This window comes from Somniosus microcephalus, chromosome 29 (genome assembly GCF_052327205.1).
Source record: "Somniosus microcephalus isolate GS21.2 chromosome 29, FLI_Smic_1.0, whole genome shotgun sequence".
In the NCBI taxonomy this organism is placed as follows: Eukaryota; Metazoa; Chordata; class Chondrichthyes; order Squaliformes; family Somniosidae; genus Somniosus; species Somniosus microcephalus.
In genome coordinates this window covers 24920098-24938595 of record NC_141015.1, presented here as the reverse complement: position 1 = coordinate 24938595, position 18498 = coordinate 24920098, and the positions used below count along the sequence as shown (strand labels likewise).

The 18498-nt window shown below is 47.5% G+C and overlaps 1 protein-coding gene across 5 annotated transcripts in view; it reads right to left on the bottom strand.

Annotated features, from left to right (window-relative positions):
• The window catches only part of rassf4a (Ras association domain family member 4a), a 299271-nt gene extending 281895 nt beyond the window's left edge, over window positions 1-17376 (bottom strand). For 3 of the 5 annotated variants that reach the window (XM_085970404.1, XM_085970408.1, XM_085970401.1), the window contains exon 1: window positions 17303-17363. The gene's annotated coding sequence lies outside the window, so the exon portion shown is untranslated. Of the gene's footprint in view, window positions 1-17297 lie in introns of all 5 variants that reach the window. The other 2 variants (XM_085970403.1, XM_085970402.1) reach the window with 2 other exon arrangements.
• Between the last annotated feature and the right edge of the window lie 1122 nt (window positions 17377-18498).

The window sequence follows — 18498 nt, the reverse complement described above, 5'->3', positions numbered from 1 at the left end:
ATAAAGGTAGTCGACTGGCTGGTATTCCTCCTTGTTGGACCCGATCACCCACGAGGGTGGGCTCTGTTATTTAGTCAATAAAAACCTTTAGTTACGTTCCTAACTCGTCGCTTTTTATTGGACGAATTGATAGGTATATCAGTGGTCCTGCTTGTGGCAATACCCCTAGCGAGCAGGTACTGACGGAGTTCGTCGCTCATAAACGATGAGCCCCGGTCGCTATGGATATAGCTGGGGAAACCGAACAGGGTGAAGAGGTCGTTCAGACGTTTAATGACCGTGGCACTGGTCATGTCCGGGCAGGGGATGGCGAACGGGAAACGGGAGTACTCATCAATAATGTTGAGGAAGTACACATTGCGGTCGGAGGAGGGGAGAGGCCCTTTAAAATCAACGCTCAGGCGCTCGAAGGAGCGAGTGGCTTTTATCAGGTGAGCCCTGTCTGGTCTATAAAAGTGCGGTTTGCACTCAGCGCAGACTTGGCAGTTCCTGGTCATGGTCCTGACCTCCTCAATGGAGTAAGGCAGGTTCCGGGCCTTGATGAAGTGGAAGAACCTGGTGACCCCCGGGTGGCAGAGGTCATTGTGGAGGGCCCGCAGTCTATCGATCTGCGCGCTGGCGCAGGTGCCACGCGATAGAGCATCCGGGGGTTCATTGAGCTTCCCGGGCCGGTACAAGATCTCGTAATTGTAGGTGGAAAGTTCGATTCTCCACCTCAAGATCTTGTCGTTTTTGATTTTGCCCCTCTGCTTGTTGTTAAACATAAAAGCAACTGAACGCTGGTCAGTGAGCAGGGTAAATAGTTTTCCGGCCAGGTAGTGCCTCCAATGACGCACAGCCTCCACAATAGCCTGGGCCTCCTTCTCAACAGTGGAGTGTCTGGTCTCCGGGCCCTGGAGGGTTCGTGAAAAGAAGGCCACGGGTCTCCCCGCCTGATTGAGGGTCGCGGCCAGGGCAAAGTCGGACGCGTCGCTTTCCACCTGGAAGGGGATGGATTCGTCCACTGCGTGCATGCTGGCTTTGGCAATGTCTTCTTTGATACGGTGGAAGGCTAAGCGGGCCTCTGCCATCACGGGAAAAGAGGTGGACTTGATCAGCGGACGGGCCTTGTCCGCATAGTAGGGGACCCACTGGGCGTAATAAGAGAAAAACCCTAGGCACCTCTTCAGGGCCTTGAGGCAGTGGGGCAGTGGGAGTTCCATAAGGGGACGCATCCGGTCGGGGTCGGGACCAATGACTCCGTGTTCCACAACACAGCCAAGGATGGCGAGGCGGGTTGTGCGGAATATGCACTTCTCCTTGTTATACGTCAGGTTGAGGAGTTTGGCGGTGCAGAGGAATTTTTCGAGGTTTGCGTCATGGTCCTGCAAGTCATGGCCGCAGATAGTCACATTGTCCAGATATGGGAAAGTGGCCTGCAACGCATTTTGATCGACCATCCGGTCCATCTCCCTTTGGAAGACGGAGACCCCGTTGGTGACGCCAAAGGGAACCCTAAGGAAGTGATAGAGGCGGCTGTTTGCCTCAAAGGCAGTATACTGGCGGTCCTCAGGGCGGATAGGGAGCTGGTGGTACGCTGATTTCAGGTCAATGGTCGAGAAGACGCGGTACTGCGCGATCTGGTTGACCATATCAGCTGTGCGGGGGAGTGGGTAAGCGTCCAGCAGGGTGTAGCGATTTATTGTCTGGCTGTAGTCGATGACCAGACGCTGCTTCTCGCCGGTCTTAACGACCACAACCTGGGCTCGCCAGGGGCTGGTGCTGCCCTCAATAATCCCTTCCTTCAGGAGCCGCTCCACTTCGGTTTTAATGAAAACCCTGTCCCCGGCACTGTATCGCCTGCTCTTTGTGGCGATGGGCTTACAGTCGGGGGTGAGGTTAGCAAACAGTGTGGGGGGGGGGGGTGACTCTGAGTGTGGAGAGGTTGCACCTGGTGCGCGGCGGGCAATTTGGAAGCTGCTGGCTGCGGACTGTGAGTGGGGGGAGGGGTCCACCGTACACCATCGTAACACTTTTAAGGTGGCACTGAAAATCTAACCCCAGTAGAACAGCAGCGCAGAGGTGGGGCAGGACCAGAAGTTTAAAATTATCGTACACAGTCCCGTCTACTACGAGTGTCACCACGCAGTAGCCGCCAATGTCCGCCGACTGGGACTCGGAGGCCATAGAAATCCGCTGGTGCGCAGGCAGGACTGGGAGAGAGCAACGCCGCACCGTGTCGGGGTGGATGAAGCTCTCCGTGCTCCCAGAGTCAAAAAGGCAGATTGTTTCGTGACCATTTACCTTAATGTCCATTGTGGACCGGGCCAGCTGGTGCGGTCTCGCTTGGTCCAGCATAACGGAGGCCAGCGTAGGGGTCGGTGTGTCGCTGCGGGTATCAGATGAGGCGGTGTTGGGGGCCTGCTGCGTCCCGGCTGTCGTCCAAGATGGCGGCGTCCATGATCCCCATGTGGCTGGAGGCGTCCAAAATGGCTGCTGTTCCGGTGGTTCGCACATGGCTGGGGAGGCCCAAGATGGCGGCCCGCACGGCCCACACGCGGCGCTGCTAGGGTTCGGGGTGGCTTTGGCCCTGCAGACGCTGGTGTAGTGTCCCTTCTTCCCGCAGCCTGAGCAGATCGCATTTTTCGCCGGGCAGCGCGCTCTGGGGTGTTTGGCCTGGCCACAGAAGTAGCATTTCTGGCCTTGGGGCACTGCTGTCTGGCCTTGGGACACTGCTGCAGTAGTTGGGCCGTTGCTGGGATGTGGCTGGGGTGGCACGGCGCTATGAGACGGTCCTACCGTGTCCCAGGCTGTTGTTCCCCGCGGCGTCCACGGTGCAGAGGAGTAGGCATCCATGCCCCGGTAGGCTGCGTCCAATGATAGTGCGAGTTCAGAGGCCTTGTTGAGGTCGAGGTCACTCTGCTCCAACAATCGCTGTCGGGTGTAATTGGACCTGTGGCCCGCTACAAAAGCGTCCCGGATAAGTTCCTCTGTGTACACGGCGGCCTTTACATCCTTACAACCACAGGCCCGGCCAAGCACAGACAGTGCCTGAAGGTATTCCTCGGCCGATTCCCCAGGTTGTTGTTTACGACTCCCCAGAAGGTGCCTGGCGTACACTTCGTTCACTGGGCGCGTGTACTGGTCCTTGAGGAGCTTGATAGCATCCGCGTACGAGGTCGCGTCCTGGATGACCGAGTACACTCGGTGGTTCACTTTGGAGGTCAGGATATCCAGTTTGTCCTCGTCCGATTTGACCGTTGCAGCGGAGGCGATTAGGAATTTTTCAAAGCACCTCAGCCAGTGAGTAAACTTGGTGGATGCGTCCGACTCCCGATGGTCTAAGTCTAGGCATGCTGGTGTGAGGATCTTCTCCATTATAAAAATCTTGTTAATAAAATTGATGCGCTATCAATAACTCAAAAGACTGAGATTAAGCGAGTAACTAACAGGCTTTTATTAACAAGAGAATGAAGGTGTGCCTCGAGTGGTCGACCGGTCCAGAATACAGAGGGACTGTGGAGCAGTCACCTTTATACCTGGACTCGTGGGAGGAGTCAGCCGAGACATGTACAGGCATGTACACAGTGGAATACAAACAGTGGTTTACCACATTCAAGGGGAACCCTATCATGGTTCCGGGAGGGAGGGGCAGGGGTGAGGGCAGAAGTGCGGGACATAGAACGGACACGTCGAGGGCAGTGTCAACCACGGTAGAGGGGAATCCTCGGTTGAGGGAAAAGGAAGACATGTCGGAAGCACTGGTGTGGAAGGTGGCATCGTCAGAGCAGATGCGGTGGAGATGGAGAAACTGGGAGAATGGAATAGAGTCCTTACAGGAGGCGGGGTGGGAGGAAGTGTAGTCCAGGTAGCTGTGGGAGTCAGTGGGCTTGTAGAGCTATTGTACATGTAAATGTTGTATCGGCTCCCCTCGCTCGGTGAAAGCACTGCCCCCAGTGGTGGCAAGAGAGCTACAATTGTTCCCAGCATCCTTTGGTTAAGGCGGAGGAAAGTCCACCAGCGGTTCCCCCTCTTGATGGCTCTCCAGTGAAACCTGCTGGAGAGTGTTACCGTTGTGAGTGTCGGCTAAGATTCTCTCCGCAGATTGTACATCGGAACAGGAGGAGGCCATTCAGCCCCTCGAGTCTGTACCACCATTCAATCAGACCATGGCTGATCTGTACCTTAACTCCATCTACCCGCCGTAACCCTGGATACCCTTACCTAACAAAAATCTGTCGCTCTCAGTTTTGAAATTTTCAATTGACCCCCCCCCCCAGCCTCAACAGCTTTTTGGGGGCGAGAGTTCCAGATTTCCACTACCCTTTGTGTGAAGAAGTGCTTCCTGACATCACCCCATGAATGGCCTGGCTCTAATTTTAAAGTTAATACCTCCTTGTTCTGGACCCCCCCCCCCCCCCACCCCTCCATCAGGGGAAATAGTTTCTCTCTATCTAATCCTTTAATCATCTTAAACACTTGAATTAGATACACTGGTAAAAAAATAAACACAGCCTTTGGAACTGTTTTTTAGCCAGTCAGGAGTTGGATTTTATTTCCAGGGATCCCAAGTTGAAAGGGAATGGAGCGGGCACACACAGGTCGGATTTATTTTTAAAATGTTAGATGTCATTTTTTAAAAAGTAAGTTAAGAAAATATCTTTTTTTTAAATTAAAATAGTCAGCTAGAGAAGAAAAAAATGGAAAGAGAGAAGCACATAGGGCTCTGGGAGAACTTTAAAAACTGAATACAAAACTACATTTTAATAATATGTCCATATTAGAAGTATACCTGACAACTAAAGATTCCTCAACTAATAGGGAATTTTATTGAGCATTTGCTTGCAAGTTGAAATTCTTCCAGAGAGTAGAGGTTTCCATAGAGCCTGTGGCACTTCAATGGAGACGCATTCCATCAGTATACGCCTAAAGAATACCTAACTGTTATGCCATTATTGAAGAGGTTCAAACACACAAATGACGTGACATTGATGGGCAGCATTTAGCGGAGGCCTCCTGTTGCTGCTAAACAAGACAATTTCGCCATTGTTCTTTTTTGAATTCATTCTCAGGATGTGGACCTCGCTGGCAAGGCCAGCATTTATTGCCCATCCCTAACTGCCCTCGAGAAGGTGGCAGTGAGCCACCTTCTTGAACCGCTGCAGTCCGTGTGGTGAAGGGACTCCCACGGTGCGGTTAGGGAGGGAGGTCCAGGATTTTGGCCCTGCGACGGTGAAGGAATATGTCCAAGTCAGGATGGTGTGTGACTTGGAGGGGAACATGGAGGCGATGGTGTTCCCATGCGCCCGCTGCCCTGGTTATTCTAGGTGGTAGAAGCCACTGAACTGTCGAAGGAACGTTGGTGAGTTGCTGCAGTGCGTCCTGTAGATAGCACACACTGCAGGCACGGTGGGCCATTGGTGGAGGGAGTATTGTCCTTATAAATCTGTACTCCAATGTAATAAACGCCCTCCCTTTTACTACAACAGATTCAAAGATGTAAGTGACATAACCTTTTCAGGGGTACACAGATTGCTTCTACTCTATTACCCAAAGACACAAGTCATTGAGTTTATTCAGTGGCCAAACAGGCCTCTCAGGCTTGTGCTGAAACTGTACTTATATGGTACAGTTAAAATAACATTCCCAAGGTGGTATTTTGGCATTGGGTCTTCATGGCACTAAGCCAGGGAGTGGTAGGATGGGGACACTCAGATGTTATTCACCCCCAAAGTGAGCTCTTGCTCTCAGGTATGTCACCAGAAGAAAGTATGGGGCTGTGTCCAGGCCTTGCCCACAAAGAAGGACATTTGGGAATGTGTTATTTCAGACTCTTTTTGAGGCCATTTTCAGGAGCAGTTCATGAAAAAGCCTGAGAGCCGGGCTGAGATTAGAAATTCAGCTGCAAATCTCATATCATTCTGCCAGACCAAAGTGCTATGTTACTAGAACACCTCCACCCCACACCCGCTCCCCCCCGCACTGCCCCACCGCCCCACCCTGCCAATACATTGCATACAAGAGACACGTAGGGTGGAACTTAGCGATATCTGATCGGCCGCCCGTTATACACCCCACCCAATTTTTCTTTCCATTGACCAGATGCAACCAATCCGACATTGCCAGTTTTACTCCCCTGCCAAAGTTGAAAATTCCATCCATAATTCCCAAATGTAAATAAGGATATTATGGAGGAGCAATATGCAGAAATCTTATCTAATATTAGAAGACTAAAAACAAATGTAGCTTTGAGATGTTAAGCCAAGGCCCCGATCTGTTCTGATGATTCAAGTAGACTTGAAAAGTCCAATGTCATTAATGTGAAACAGAGCAGAGTTCTCCCAGTGACCTCGCCAACATTTTCCCTCAAACAAAACCAGCAAAAATAGCTTAACTAGTCATTCATTTCATCGCTGTTTGTGGGTTCTTGTGCGGAAAATGGCCGCCGTATTTCTCATTTCATCGCTGTTTGTGGGTTCTTGTGCGGAAAATGGCCGCCGTATTTGTCTACAAAGCAACAGCCACTGTACTTTAAATAACCCCTGTGCAAAGCCTTTTGAGACAACAGCAAATGCCTTGCATTTATACAGCACCTTTAACGTAGCAAAATATCCCAAGGCACTTCACAAAAACGTTATTGATCAAAATTTGACACCAAGCCACAGAAGGAGCTATCATGGCACATGAGCAAAAGCTTGGTCAATGCAGTAGGTTTTAAGAAGTGCCTTAAAGGAAGAGGGGGAAGTAGGGTGGCGGAGAGGTTTAGGGAGGGAATTCCAGAGCTTCGGGCCTAAGCAACTGAAGGCACGGCCGCCAATAGCTGAGCGATTAAGATCAGGGATGCGCAAGATGCCAGAATTGGAGGAGCGCAGAGATCTCGGTGGGTTGTAGGGCTGGAGGAGATTACAGAGATAGGGAGGGACGAGGCCATGGAGGGAATTGAAAACAAGATTGAGAATTTTAAATTGGATCAGGAGCCAATGTAGATCAGCGAGCACAGGGGTGATGGGTGACCGGGACTTGGTGCGAGTTAAGATATGCGCAGCAGAGTGTTGGAGGAGCAGTAGGTTGGAAGATGTGAGGCTAGCCAGGAGAGCATTGGAATAGTCAAGTATAAAAGTAACAAAAGCATGGGTGAGGGTTTCAGCAGCAGATGAGCTGAGGCAGGGCGGAGTCGGGTGATGTTACGGAGGTGGAAATAGGCAGTCTTGGTGATGGAGCGGATGTGTGGTCGGAAGCTCATCTCAGGGTCAAACACAACACCAAGGTTGCGAATGGTCTGGTTCAACTTCAGATATTTGCCAGGGAGAGGGATGGAGTCAGTGACCAGGGAACAGAACGGGTACGAAAGGGACAGCATGTAGATGAGAAACAGGAGGGGGCCAAGGATAGATCCTTTGGAAACTCCAGAGGTAATGGTGTGGGAGTGGGAATAGAAGTCGTTACAGGTGATTCTCTGGCTACGATTGGATAGATAAGAATGGAACCAGACAAACACAGTTCCACCCACCTGGATGGAGGAGGAGGAGGCCCTAGAGGAGGATGGTGTGGTCAACTGTGTCAAAGGCTGGAGACAGATCGAGAAGTATGAGGAGGAATAGTTTACCACTGTCACAGTCACTAGAATGTCATTTGTGACTTCGATAAGGGCCGTTTCAGTACTGTGGCGGAAACTTAATTGGAGGGAATCAAACATGGAGTTGCGGGAACAATTTTTCTGAGGTCTGGTAAGGCACTACATAAATTAAAGTTTTCTTTCTTGTTAGAAGAAAATAAATAACAGAAGGAGTGCTGCTTATCTCAGTGCCTGGCTGCTACCTTGTGACTCTGGGTTCCTCCCACTTGCAGCCTGGCCTAATCTCCTAGCCGGGTATTCCACGACGATACACCAAACAGTCTCACCTCTGCACAAGGCTCACTACTGCACCTTCCCATACGTGCCTCAAGATACCGTGACTGCTAATATTTTCTTTGTTGCTGGTGAAAAAAACATTGGCATTTTCAGTAACTGATGCCCTAAGAAACCAGACTTTTGGTGACCAATTTACACTTTCAAAACTCCAGGACAAGCCTGCACAAAAGCTGGACTGTCCAGTTTACCTGGTTACTGTCTTCCACTTAATACATCTGTCTCTTGTTCTTCTCCGAGCCCTATCCTCTCCCATCCCGATCGATCCCTGTTTTTGCCCCATCTTCACTCTCTCAAGTCCAAGGGGTGCGTATCTGGTTTCGCCATCCATCACCACATCAAGCATTAGCAGGCCTCACTCTCCTTGCCAAAACCAATGCTCCAGGTTCATCCTGGAGATCAAAGATAACCCCTCCACTACCAACTGGCTCCTCAAACCCCTCTCCCTTGCCCCCTACTCCTTCACCACCAACAACGGTGGGAAGCTCATGGGTTTCTCTGTCACCATGACGGAGGCCATTCCTTCAGTTGCCTCTGCTGCTTCTCCCCAACCCATTAGCAACCAAGAGAAACCTTCCCCACCCTGTCACCCCGCCCTACCCCTGAACCCACGTCTCTCTTATCTCCCATCATGTGTTCTCCAAGCTCATCTAGTCCACAAGACCCATCCCAATCACATTAAACTGCTGACCATCCAACTTCCCTTCCTGGTCTCGCGCTAGCTGACACTGTAAATGGTTCCCTCTCCTTATGTACTGTCCTCCTTCCTTTCAAAACAGCTGTCATCACCTCCCCCTCCCTCAAAATACCACTGTCTAACCCCCTGTCCTTGCAAATTATTGTCCCATCTCCAAAACTCCCTTTCCTGTCCAAAGGCCTTGAATTGTTATCACCTTCCACATGTGTCCATCTTTCCTGAACCTCTGAGTTAGAATCTGTCCAATCAGGTTTCCACCCCAGCCACAGCACTGAAACAGCCATACCCACAGTTACAAATGTGATTTTGGTGCATTATCCCTGGTCATATTTCTGCAGCCTTTGACATGTCGACCACACCATCCTCCTCTAATGTCTCTCCTCCACTGTCCATCTCAGTAGGACTGCTCTGGTTTGGTTCCATTTTTAACCGCCCAATCAAAGGATCTCCAGCAATGGTTTTTCTTCCCGAATCCACACTATTACTTCTGAGGTTCCCCAAGGATCTATTCTTGGCCCCTTCCTATTCCTCATCTACATACTGCCCCTTGGCGACATCGTCCGAAGACATGGGGTCATTTTCTACATGTACGCAGATGTCATCCAGCCCTACCTCTCCACCACCTCTCTCGACCCCGCCATTACCTTTGTGTTGTCAGACTGCTTGTCCGACATCCAGTCTTGGACGATCTGCAATTTGCTCCAGTTGAACAATGGGAAGACAGAAGCCATCATCTTTGGCTCTCACCACAAACTCCGTACCTTTGCCACCGATTCCATCCTCCTCCCTGGCCACTGTCTCAGGCTGAACAAACAGTTTACAATCTCAGTGTCCTATTCAGCCCCAATCTGAACTTATGACCCCATATTCTTTCCATCACAATGTCCACCAACCTCCGTAACATCACTTGCCTCCGCCTATCTGCCATTGAAACCTTCTTCCAAGCCTTTGTCGCCTTCAATGCTCGCCCGGCCGGCCTTCCATGCTCCATCCTCTATAAACCTCAGCTCATCCAAAACTTTGCAGCCTGTAACCAATCCCCCACCATTCATGGTGCCTCTCTGTGCTTGCTGACCGATGTTGACTTCTGATCCTCCAATGCCTTAAGTTTAAAATTCTCATCCTCATGCTTAAATCCCTACTTGGCCTCGTCCCTCCCCATCTCTGTAACCCTCTTTAGCCCCTTCTGCCGAACTCGCCGCTCCTCCAACTCTGGCCTTTTGCGCATCCTTTCTCCCTTCTCCTTACCACTGGCAACCATTTCTGCCACCAAAGCCCCACATTCTGGAATTCCCTTCCAAACCTCTCCCTCTCCTCCTTTAAGACACAAGAGCATAGGAACAGGAGGAGGCCAGTTAGCCCCTCGCGACTGTTCCGCCATTCAATGAGATCATGGCTGATCTGCGACCGAACTCCATACATAGGACACTCCTTAAAACCCATCTCTTTGACCAAGCTATTACTCTTCCCTCCTAATCACTCCATTTTTTTTTCCTGATTATTAATTCTAGAAAGCGCCTTGGGACGTTTTTCTATGTTAATTGTGCTATATAAATGCATGTAGTTGTTGTTGTATCTGCTTCCTTGAAACAAAATACCATTGAAACTTATAAAATTCTAACAGGACTAGACAGACTAGATGCAGGAAGGCTGTTCCCGATGGCGGGGGAGTCCAGAACCAGGGGTCACAGTCTAAGGATAAGGGGTAAGCCATTTAGGACTGAGATGAGGAGGAATTTCTTCACCCAGAGAGTGGTGAACCTGTGGAATTCTCTACCACAGAAGACAGTTGAGGCCAATTCATTAAATATATTCAAGAAGGAGTTAGATATATTTCTTAAGGCTAAGGGGATCAAGGGGTATGGGGAGAAAGCAGGGACAGGGTACTGAATTTGGATGATCAGCCATGATCGCATTGAATGGCGGAGCAGGCTCGAGGGGCCGAATGGCCTACTCCTGCTCCTAGCTTCTATGTTTCTATTTCTTTTCCTGTTTATAATTTTGCTGTTGTAACCCTCTGTCTGGCCATACAATCTTCGTACCGTACATTTTTTTCCTTCTATCTCTATGTCCTTGTCCGTATCATTACAAATATTCATCTTCACTTGTTCTGTTTTAGTACCACAGCTTGTTTTTTTCCGCCAGACAGACCCTCTAGTGTAAACACTGGTCCATGCAAAGGCACACATTCTTGCACCATCAGGCTTATGCAAAAAGGAAACATTATAAATGGCTAACTGGAAAACAAAATCCTCAGTATCCAAGCCAACCAATTGGTTCACTAGGATGGATTTACAAGAACTTACATTTATATACAGGAAACTTTTTTTTATCCGGCATGGACGGGGCCGACGTGGTGCCGGTTCATCAAAAATTCCGGATAACCGAACGCTATAGTAAAAGATAGGGAGAGCTGACAGCTCCGTGTAAAGCAACAAACCCTGTTGCTTAGCAACAAATGTAGAACAATGGCCACAAGTTCCAAGCATCTCTGTAGCTTAGCAACAGCTGCAGCCACACCCTTGCACAGCAACAGACGGAGGACGGCAAATACAATATGAAGTAAAACCTACTCCTGAATTTTGCCGGTTGACCGAGATTTCCGGTTATTTAGGTGCCGGTAAATCGAAAGTTTCCTGTAGCGCCTTTAACATAGCAAAACGTCCCAAGGCACTTCACAGGGGTGTAATCAGACAAAAATTGTCAACGAGGTAAGTTTTAAGGATGGTCTTAAAGGAGGAAAGAGAGAGGTTTAGAGGGGGGAAGTCCAGAGCTTAGGGCCCAGACAGTTGAAGGCACGGCCACCAATGTTGGGGTGAATGAAGTGGGGGGGATAGACAAGAGGCCAGTGTTGGAGGTACGCAGGGTGCTTGGACGGTTGTAGAGCTGGAGTATGTTAGGTGAAACTCCCACTGATTCAGTGGGTATCTGGCTGTTTACGACTGTCAAAGAGATCAGAATTTGGTCAACACTGGCTCTGATTCACCTACAGTTTGACAATACAAGTCGAGCGGTAGCCACGTGACCTGTTCATTCCTCTTAAACTCAAGTTTATCCCGAAAGCAGAATCTCCCCTCTGCGTGAGCAATTACAAGGGTTGGGGTAGCGTTGGATATTCCAAAGCAGCTTCGATTGGCTGGTATGGTACGCAGTCACAGTTGTAAATACCCACCCCTGAATCAATTGCAGCGACGACCAGGTAGCTTAATTGCCTGGAATAATCATGACATCTGATCTAACTCCTGTCTGCCCTAACTCGCACCAAGTCCCGTTCACCCATCACCCCTGTGCTCATTGACCTACATTGGCTCCCAGTTAAGCAACACCTCGATTTCAAAATTCTCATCCTTGTTTTCAAATCCCTCCATGGCTTCGCCCCTCCCTATCTCTGTATTCTCCTCCAGCCCCATAACCCTCCCGAGATATCTGCGCTCCTCTAATTCTGCCCTCTTGAGCATCCCTGATTATAATCGCTCAACCATTGGTGGCCGTGCCTTCTGTTGCCTAGGCCATAAACTCTGGAATTGCCTGCCTAAACCTCTCCGCCTCGCTACCTCTCTCTCCTCCTTTAAGACACTCTTTAAAACCTACCTCTTTGACCAAGCTTTTGGTCACCTCCCTGATTTATCCTTATGTGGCTCGGTGTCAATTTTTTTGTCTTTTAATACTCCTGTGAAGCGCCTTGGGACATTTTACCACATTAAAGGCGCTATATAAATACAAGTTGTTGTTGTTGATGACTGATTTACAACAGCCTTTCGCTCGCTGGTACCATTATGACAGTAATGTAACTCTACAATGATAATCCCCCCAGAGGCTACACCAACTCTCCAATTAAACTTCAGTCAGTAGCTGTAAAAATGTGCAGACTTTTAAAAATATTATTTACAAAACCACCTGGAAGGCTTAGAATTTTTACTAAAGTTTTCATATTTGCAGCTTGTGGAGAAAAGTAAGTAGACGCCTAAAACATATGACCCAATTATGTGACTCCCTGCAAATTGAATAGGCACCTGTGTTCATCTGATAGCCCTTCAAAACCACCATGTACAGTACGGCAAGTGATAGTAGCAATTTACCATATGGATTTCATCGGTCATACCGACCATGGTCTAAATCAGGCATTTATTGATAGTCATTTTTATTAAGTAGTTGTCACTTTAGAGAACTGAATTTTCATTTCCAATTTCACAAAAGGCTTAGAAGTGCAAATGAATATCTTATGATTCTTTTCCTAATATGGGTCTGATGAAAGCTGTCAGCTTCCACTGTGCACTGCAGCGATATCGGTGAGTTACACGGCACTAATGTGCTGCCTCAGATGTCACGAAGTGGAATGAAACTGTCTCGTAAGTCCAGTGTTGGTTTAACAGATGATAGCAGTTAGAAAGAAAGAAAGACTTGCATTTCTATAGCACCTTTCACGACCACCGGATGTCCCAAAGCGCTTTACAGCCAATGAAGTACTTTTGAAGTGTAGTCACTGTTGTAATGCGGGAAACGCGGCAGCCAATTTGCGCACAGCAAGCTCCCACAAACAACAATGTGATAATGACCAGATAATCTGTTTTTGTTATGTTGGTTGAGGGATAATTATTGGCCAGGACACCAGCGATAACTCCCCTGCTATTCTTCGAAATAGTGCCATGGGATCTTTCACGTCCACCCGAGAGAGCAGACGGGGCCTTGTTTTAACGTCTCATCCGAAAGACGGCGCCCCCGACAGTCCAGCGCTCCCTCAGCACCGCACTGGAGTGACAGCCTAGATTTTTGTGCTCAAGTCTCCGGGGTGGGACTATGAACCCACAGCCTTCTGAACTCTCTTCATCACAGCAAATTTCAGGCATGCTGTGGTTCGGAAAAGTCTCAAATTTCCTCAAAGGACTGTGCCCACCTACAGACAATTCCGAGTGCTATTTCAGCCTATTTCCAGATGGTCGGACTCAACTGCATGACTGATCTACTCAATTACATTGTTCTCACTTGCGTTCTTTTTAAAACACAGCAGAAGTTGAACTGAATGCTCTACATGAAGGCTGACCCGGTAACTTCATTCCATGCAATTGCCAGCATAGAAATGGCACCCTTCATGCTGGCCAATTTCATGGCATCTTTCATATTTGATGCATTCCTCATGTGGATGCACGTGTTCAGTTTCAATCAATGCACACAGCATTTTCTTTCCCCCCCTTCATAGTGCAGTTTTACAGTTTGAAACTCCCCACTGTTCATTTACTGTAGTCTTGATGTAACATGCGATAGCACAAATTGATCAGCTGCAGGTTGATAAATCACCCTCATGAGCAGACTAATTCTCCACACAGAAAAGAGCCTGAATTGCAAACTTTACGATCGTAAAAAAATTTTTTTTAACCCTCTGGCACAAATCAGTGTCTCTTTATAAAGAAAGATCAACAAAATCAGGCTTCTGTCCAGTCACTCTGCAAATTCATAGTCAATGCTTCAAGGCTTATTTTTTGTTGTTGAAATGCATGTATTCATAGTCCCAATAACAAGAGTAGGCACAGACTTCCCATAGACTGGATGGTAGCATTGTTCGAGAGTATAAAAGTACTGTGCACTCAGGAGAAATTGCTGCAACAATAGCCCACTCACAGGGCCATTATATACTGGTCAGCAAAAGGAAAAAAACATATTTTTTATTGCACATCTCTAAATTCAGGAATCAATATATTTTTAGCTGATCTGACAATTCCATATCATTCTTTAAAATACCAAAGTGTGCCTAAAATTGCACCTGGCATATTCCCCAGAATACAATTTCTTTAAAATGGTATTTTTCCTCACATAACAAAGAACATCTGACAATAACAAAGAACATCTGACAATGGCGCGTCCCATAACCTCTCAGGAAAAGTCCAATTTGTTATTACTTGCCAGCTTAGAGCCGCTTTGATCAAGATACTTCACAATCTCTAAATACGATGGATCGATTTTCCGTGGGGTTGCTCACGAGGGAAAAAAAAAACATCAGTTTTTTTTCCTGTAACTTTTAGTGTCAGCTGTGGCTCAGTGGGTAGCACCCTCGCCTCAAAGTCCAGAAGGCTGTGGGTTCATAGTCCCACTCCATGAGACTTGAGCACAAAAACCTAGGTCTGACACTCCCAGTGCAGTGCTGAGGGAGTGCCGCACTGTCAGACGTGCCGTCTTTCGGATGAGACGTTAAACCGAGGCCCCGTCTGCTCTCTCAGGTGGATGTAAAAGATCCCATGGCATTATTTCGAAGAAGAGCAGCGGAGTTATCCCTGGAATCCTGGTCAATATTTATCCCTCAATCAACAATCACATTGCTGTTTGTGGGAGCTTGCTGTGCGCAAATTGGCTGCTGCGTTTCCTACATTACAACAGTGACTACACTTCAAAAGTACTTCATTGGCTGTAAAGCGAGATCGTGAAAGGTGCTGTATAAATGCAAGCCTTTCTTTTTACCCATGGGACATCCGGTGGTCATGAAAGGCGCTATATTAAATGCAGGTCTTTCTTTAACTGCCTACTTGCTTCACTTCTACTCTCCAATTCTGACTCATTCCCTCTGTCTTTGTTTATCTTCCACTCTGTCTCTTTATTTCCACTTCTCTATGTACCTCTCTCTCATTTTATTGAAGAGTGGGAAGATTCTAAAGATCGGTGGCATAGTGGTTAGCACTGTTGCCTCACTAGCACCAGGGACCCGGGTTCAAATCCGGTCTCAGGTGACTGTCTGTGTGGAGTTTGCACATTCTCCCCGTGTTTGCGTGGGTTTCCTCCGGGTGCTCCGGTTTCCTCCCACAGTCCAAAGATGTGCGGGTTAGGTTGATTGGCCATGATAAAAATTGACCCTTAGTGTTAGGGGGGATTAAATATGTGGGGTTACGGGGATAGGGCTTGGGTGGGATGGCTGTCGGTGTAGGGACCGGGTGCTAGGGTTTGGATGATCAGCCATGATCTCGTTGAATGGCGGAGCAGGCTCGAAGGGCGGAATGGCCTACTCCTGCTCCTATCTTCTATGTTTCTATGTTAACAAGCTATTGGTGCATGGCAATTGCACATTAAATCTGGCACAGAGTGCTACACAGGTGAGTTGAAAGTCAGTTTGAAGCTTCAGCATTTTAACTATGTTTCTTCTGTATAGTACCATATTTTTAGTCTGTCTCTCCAGCACCTAACCCTGTAAAAATATTTGATAAAGATTCTATAAAAGGATGACAATATGGAATGAGAAATGAACCGACTATTTAATTTTGCAGTTGCGTGTGTTATGAATTACTGACGCCTTAATGCAATATTGAGACATTTGGCATTGAGACATGACAAACCATTAACCTTCCTGTTGTCAAATAAGCTAAAGCAAAATTTCAGTGATTACAACAGTCAACTGCCTAGCGAATAAACATTGCAATGTGTAAGTTGGTTTATTGCATTGATCTGTAGCACAGGAGTTCAAACAACAGATCAGTAGTAGATCTAGGTACTGTACGCCTGCCAGAATGGCAGGCTGACTGACAACAATTCGTTGATATGATTCTAAATTTTTATAATTAAATGATATTGTCACAATATACTCTTAATGTACAAAGTGGTTTAATTCAAATTATTGGATAATTCAATTTTTTAGTGCCAAAAAAAAGACACTGTATTATCAGGAACAGACTATTAGCACAATAATACTGTCCCTAAGACAACGGTATGAAATAATTGAAAAACCTGAATCTTGTGTTTTGTAAAAGTGATTAAATGACAATGAATGTGTCAAAAAGTAGGAGTGAGCCTGTGAGTGGCTTTAAATTAGTGTTCGGCTATCTTTTTCTGTTTGCTTGCAAACCACACAATCCAGCGATGTAAACCACATCTAAATACATCATTGCATCGCCTGTGTGGAACATTAAAGTGACCAAAAAAGACACACGTTTTCTCTCCCTCCGCGAACAAATTGGCCAACCATTTGAACAGCTTTAATTTCAGCAGTGTTTTGGGAAACAGGAGGCCAACAGACATCAATCTGCGACAAAACACGGTGCCCAGTGGCATCTGCCAGCAGGTACGGCGAGAAATAAACTTTCTACCTAACTACACGAGTCTCTTTCTCGGTGTAAAATGAGCTGGAAGTTCATGGCACTGAATTATTACAATCATCCCATTCAGCTGCTCCTTCTCTTAAATAAAATGACACCCTGGGCTCACAGTCCCCAGGGATGATCCTCCACCTGTTTTCTGGCATCAGAATTAGTTTGTGGGCAATTAGGTACCTCTCACAGCTGCGGCCCTCAGCCTCCGACAAATGCCCTTAAAATTACTGTAAAACAAATAAAATCTTATCAAATGCAGCCTGCTCTTTTACTGATTCTCTGCAACAACAAAAAAGCATTCCAAAAGGATGCAGAATCACTGCACAACTCTTGTTATGGCGTAGATGTATTTTTAAAAAAAACACATGATGCTCAGGAATAATTCCACAACAATTAAGCAAAAAAAGCTTGTAATTTAAAACTGAACATCCTGTGCCACAGTTTAGAAGCGAAAGCAACACACAGTTGTCAATAAATTGGCTCGAAATCCAGAACAATTACTCTGCAGAAATTTAGCACAGCAATTTAAATGACCTGTTCAAAATTTCTCAGCTCAAATTACAGTAAAAATGCAGAAGTAATATTTCCCTTCCCCCTCACCCCCCACCAACATACAAAATGGGATTTTTATTTAGATCGTTCTTACTTTACCATTTAAGAAAAATCTTCTCCACCACAAATGGCAAAAAAAAGCCCACTCGCTCCTCGCTCCACAACAAAGTGCCACAGGCTGGGCGCGCACACTAACCCGCTGCCTCCCTCTTGATGGACACACGCCCCAGCCATACAGAACCCGGGCTGGCGCTGGAGACCCGCCTCCCCGCCAATCATAATGCAGCATTTTGATCTCCCGCCCCCCTCAAGGTAGGTTGAGCAGGCAATGGAATGGAACAGTAACTTTTTTTAATTGTATCCAAACCTTCTCGCGTTATTTAGTAGCAATTTTTATTTTGCCCGCTGAGGTGTTAATGAGGGAAAGGCTCGTTTGAGAACGCAGAGGGGTTGCTATTCACTTCACCACTGTTGAGATTTTTTTTTTGCTTGCATTCTCTCCCCTGGTTTCCCCTGTGAATCCAGGCAATGCACTCCTCGTCTCGGTGCCCATAGCAGCTGGTGCTGCTGGCTTTCCCCCTTCCCCAGGGAATTGGCACGGTATCAGCACGGATGTGATACAATTGCAGCCAGAATAATCATTGCTGCAAACAAGGTCTTGGCCCATTGTTTAAGTTTATCTGCAGTGGGAGTGCTGGTGGAGGTTACACAGCATTGGCCAGTCTAAGTCACTGTTTTGCATCAATTGCACAGGAGTTCTCCTCATGCTTCCTATCCCCCGTGTTGTGTGACCTTGTTTACTGTCGTCATGGCAATGTTGTGGGTCAAGTCTGAGAAGAATGGGATAACCATGTGCTGGTGTTATGTCAATTAGTCAATTCGAATCACGCAGCATGCACTGTTATTTCCTGCTAACACTGCTGCATAGGTTATGTTAAAAGCATTATTTCTTCAGTGCAGATGCATCAAGTACATGAAATGTCCTGGGCATTATCGCTTGTTATAGCACCTGCCACTGACGGTAAAGCGAAGGGAAGGGCACATGTTGGATGAGTTGATTTTGGAGGCAGAGACCATTGGAGAGATTGAGCCTCCAGGTGGTGAAGGTTGCAGCAGCAGAGAGGGAGGGGTGGAGGTGGGTGATGATACGCAGGTGAATTAAAGCAGGCTTCGGGCTGGATTGGATGTGGAGGAGGAAGCTGAGCTTGGGGGCACCAAGTTCTGGAACTCGGGGCTTAGCAATGAGGCAGCAGCTGGGCAAAAGAAATATGGCTTCAGTTTTGTTGACGCTTAGC